The sequence below is a fragment of the Octopus bimaculoides genome, chromosome 3, assembly GCF_001194135.2.
Source record: "Octopus bimaculoides isolate UCB-OBI-ISO-001 chromosome 3, ASM119413v2, whole genome shotgun sequence".
Lineage (NCBI taxonomy): Eukaryota > Metazoa > Mollusca > Cephalopoda > Octopoda > Octopodidae > Octopus > Octopus bimaculoides.
In genome coordinates this window covers 51799802-51805150 of record NC_068983.1, presented here as the reverse complement: position 1 = coordinate 51805150, position 5349 = coordinate 51799802, and positions in this window count along the sequence as shown.

Below are 5349 nucleotides of genomic sequence, written 5' to 3'. Positions count from 1 at the left end.
ACCGCAAAACATCTGGACAGTTAGGTGATACAAAAATGGGACTCTCATTTCGTTCTCTCTCTCTCTCTCTATCTCTCTCTCTCTTTCACTCTCTATCTCTTTCTCTCTTTCTCTCTCTTTCTCTCTCTTTCTCTCTCTCTCTTTCTCTCTCTTTCTCTCTCTCTCTTTCTCTCTCTATCTTTCTCTCTCTCTCCCTCTCTCTATCCCCAACATACATATTGAAACACATGTATGTATCTCTGTGTATGGGTATCCATGTGTGTATGAAAGTATCTTTATACTGCGCATGTTGTATATTTTTTTTCTTTTTACTCGTGTCTGTTATTATTGTTTCATTTGCATCAAGGTTACCCTTCATGTGTCTAAATCCCGTGGGTTAACAATGCAGAAAATTACATTAGAACTCGATTTACGAAACTAATGCCGCTGCTATTATCAACTAAAATATTCTAAATGCACCTTACATGGACGCATTCAATTGAATAAGCAGTAGAGAATAATAGAGTAAAAGTATATATGACGCAACATATTCTTTGCAACGGCTGTTATGTGGTTACTTCGTCTTTTGCGCATTTCCTAAAGGAATATATTTGCGTCTCAACGATTTCGCCCAAATTCTCCACATTTGATGTTTGATGCAACATTGAATATTTCACATCCTTTCAAAACATTGCGTGTAATAAAAACTAGTATTTGAAATGCCGAATATCTATGAAAATCTCGAAAATTATCTTTAATTAGAGCAAGGGCATGTTAGGACAAGTAAATACAAAACTGAGAGCCATCACAGGCTTCACTAGTACACAACAATATATGATACCTCAATAGTAAAGTAGAGCCTATGGTTCAATAACAATTAACGTGTCCGGCATTTGCTTAACTGGTGTGTCACAATATTTGTTAAAAGACAATATAGCAACATGATAATGTTTTTTAACGTGTTCAATGAACAATATGTATTTACTTATGTATAGATTGTTCAAATTTTAGTATGATATTCCTTGGATACAACATATATCAATGCACAATCATCTGGTTCAAAACCTTTAATTTTCGTACAACGTGATCACTAAATTACCATATCACGGTATTTAAGGTAATTCTTTCATTTCAGAAATTAAGCAACTATTAATGCAAACAATATACTAAAATGGAATATTAATATGGTTTGGAATCCTGACAGTTCATTGTTTTGAAACATTAATATCAATAACTAAATATTTATCATTATGAAAATGCTTATATCATCAAAGAATGCATGTTTTTAGATAGTTTTTAATCACATATCTATTATTGGCTTTGTAGCAGCAGCCTTTCCCACGTTGAGAAACGATACACTCGACGTTTTCATTAAAATACGATACGTAATGAGAACGAGTATTCATGTTTTATTTGAAATAGTAGGTTATCGTTTTTCCCATAACCACAAGAGAATCTACTTAAGATTTGTGAGTGGTTCGAAGATATTTTTGAATATAATATCATAGAGATAATTAAAATTTTCATCTTTGGGAATAAATTTATATTTTGTGATTTCAAAGACTTTATAAACAATTAATTTCAGCAAACATACTTTTGGGGGAAAAAAATATATATTACGATATAATTTACGTATCATTGAAAGACATGTTTATTAAATATAATTTTCAGAATATTCATGGAGTCACCTTTAACAAAAGAAAAAATCAGTGCTTATGAAAGTTCTATGAAAATAGCATGAAAAACGTTTAAATATACAAGAATACATATTTGTGACAGCAAGGAAAACATGCAATTCCATCAAATTAAACAGTAGCTACAATGACGTAAACAACATTACAAATATGTTCCGGCATTATGGGCTACACGAGAAAGTGATGATATGCCAATCATTACACACATATAACACCGCATGCATATACGTCATACACTCAGAGAAACACGCGCCCACGTATATATATATATATATATATATATATATATATACGATATATATACATGCGTGTGTGTGTGTCTAATATCTGTTGGTTTATGTCTTTTTACATAGGAGATAAGCACAATCTCAAAATTTATAATAATGCATTTCCTGTTACGATATTCGACTTCGAAACCGAAATTAATATTTCCTTCTTTACGAAAGGAGTGGATTAATAAGAAAAGCAGCTAGTTTATGAAATGATTTATGTCCAAGAAAACATAATTTTCCTCGAACTAATAGTGATATAAAGTGATAAATCGAAAACTTTGGTAATATATTTTGTCAACAAAATTTTCGCCTTGCATCGTCAAGAGAGAATATTTGATTGCTTCTGCAGCTGTTTCAATATGAGTGGATTACTCCGGATGTCTTATTAATATCTAGGATTATTTTATTATTCATTAATGCGTGTCAGATTTACATAATTGTAAAACTGAATCAGATTTTTAAATAATAACCTGAACCAGCTTTCAGATATTTGTTGAGTATACATGTGTATAGTGTGTATATATGTGTATTTCGAGAGAAATGAATGCATACATATATATATATATATATATATATATATATGCATTCATTTCTCTCGATATACACATATACACACACTCACACGCACACACACACGCACACACACACGTATATGTACACATACATATTTATACATACGTACGCACACAAACATATATAGGTTGTATATATTTATATCTCTCTCCTCTTTGTCTCTCTCCCTCCCTCTATCTATCTATCTATCTATCTGTCTGTCTGTCTGTCTGACTGTCTATTTATCTATCTACGTATCTCGTTATCGATATTTAATTATATCTATATCGATGTATGTATGTATCTATCTATCTGTGTAAAGAACGTGAACTAACATTGTTTTGGAAAATCTCGATGCACACGTGAAGCGTTATAAATAATATCGTGTTAATATTAGGTTGACAAAAAATTTCGGATAGAAAAATGGTGGCGAATCTTCAACGAACTCGCACACACATCTGTACACGACACACATTCAAACATTCTACGAGAGAAGTCCTTTTAATTTCGAAACATTATAAAAAATTTATGACATCAAACATAAAATCCTGTCAGATGAAAATAAAATTTCTAATATGTATAGAGGATATGTGGAATCGTATCCCACGACAGGTTTCGCCCAGACGTTTTCCAAGCAAATATTTACAAGCTATAATTTAGTTTTATTTGAGCGCCTCGAGATATTCTCCAAAAGTACACTCACACATAAACACATACACACACGCACGCACACACTCAAAAACATACATTAAACATGTATATATATATACATATAGCATAAAGAGGATAAACTATCCATAAATAGCAGAAAACATTTTCAGTCGCCAGGCAATAGACTCGAACTTACACCTCTATGATTACGCGTCAAGTGTTGTAAAGCAAGTGGTGTAAAGCACTTGGACGCGTATGTGAGTTCGAGTCTCATGGCTGGCCGCTGACAATTTTTTCTGCGATATATGGATAGTTTATAACATTTCGGGGTCGGTTGAATAAGTATCAGTTACGCACTAGGGTCGATATAAATGACTTAATCCCTTTGTCTATCCTCGTTTGTCCCCTCTATGTATAGTACCTTGTGTGTAATAAAGAAATAAATATATGGATAGTTTATCCTGTTCATGATATTACTTTAGCATTATCGTTTTAGAATAGATTATTTTCCTTATCTAAACCTTTTAATACTTCTCAACACTTCTAAAGTAAACTTATATATAGTTTGTTTCGTGATTTTGCAAAACTATATATATATATATATATATATATATATATATATATATATATATATATATATAGTTTTAATATATGCTATAATATATCGTGTATTGTGTTAGTTGACCGGTTTCATTTTCGGTAAGCACAAGATTGGAATTTTTGAAATTTTGTATTTTCGTAAGACTGCAGCTCATGTTGTGTGTGGAGAAGTTCGTGAATGAATGATTCAACAAACAGAAAAATCTATGGGAAGGTAATTTGCTTTCATTATTATTGGGGACAGGCGAAGTAACTTTTCATCTTTTGACGAGGGGATAAACAAGTATACGCGATACCTAAAAAGCTAGAGTAGAGGGAAGAAACATATACAATGATGGGTATGTAATCATAAATTGAAATATATACTGTGATCAAAATTGTTTGTGTGTTCATATTTAGACGTGTTCTGTATTTTTCGATGAAGAAATTTTCTTTATTTAAACGTTCTTGTATACAAATTATTTCTTTGCACTGGCAGATGGTGAAAAATGTGAAGGTTGGTTGGATATTACCTACACATATTTCTATGTGTTCCCTCAAATGAATCTGTCTGTATTGCGGGAGCCAGAACTGTTCCTCATGTAGTGTGTCCTATATAGTTATGTCCACAACCTGAACAAATTATAACATAATTTAGATTCTCAGAAGCACAACTGAAATTGGTTGAATTGTGAACCGCTCTCCTTGTTTGAATTGGAATTGCAGGCCTTCCAGTAGGTTGGGGCTTGTACTACACTTTGGGCATCCACATTGTTTAACCGTTGGCTCCGTGACTGGTGTGCAAAGCTTTGCATTTGTTAGAAGTCTTTTTCGTGATCTGCGTTGCTTTTTGAGTTTGATGAATTTGTGTTTTACAGAATGTTGTTCATTTTTGGAACTCTGGTGGGCATTGGTAGACTTTGTACAATAGCGTTGTATGCCTCATTTTTGCTAGGTTTGCGAGTTGATATATGCAGTAGTATTTTGGATGAGGTGTGGTATTACGTTTTCTTGTTCTTAGTGTTTTAATGTCTAAGTTCTTAGCACGCTTAAATCCGGCGTCTATAACTAAGGGTGGATATTGTCTTTTAGTTAGTGGTCTTGACGACAAAAGTCCCGAGTTATAATAATTTATGATATAATGACTCTCAGTACCATACAAAATACGCAAACAAAATTATCATTTCTCTGGTAAAAAGAGAAGCGACTATATTTTTATTGTCTCTAGATAAGTAGTAAATAACCAACGAAGAAATGTCAATGAATGGGTATTTTTTAAGAAAGATCATACTGCTACTTTTAGTTCAAACAAAGGGTGAACAGTAATTTAATGCCTGTGATTGTAGAGCTGGTCGCTGAAGCCTTATGTGTTGATAAGCATAAAGTATAAAGAGGTGCAATCTGGCAGAATGCAAAAATATTTTAATTAACTCTTAATAGAAATTCAATAAGAAACCGTTTAAAATTGCTTGATTGCTCACACATACGTATACACACACAGGCACAAACACAGACAAACAGAAAAATATATAGATATGAATAGATACACACACATGTATATTTGTATAAACATAGTTATGTAGTTACAGATATATATATATATATATATATATATATATATA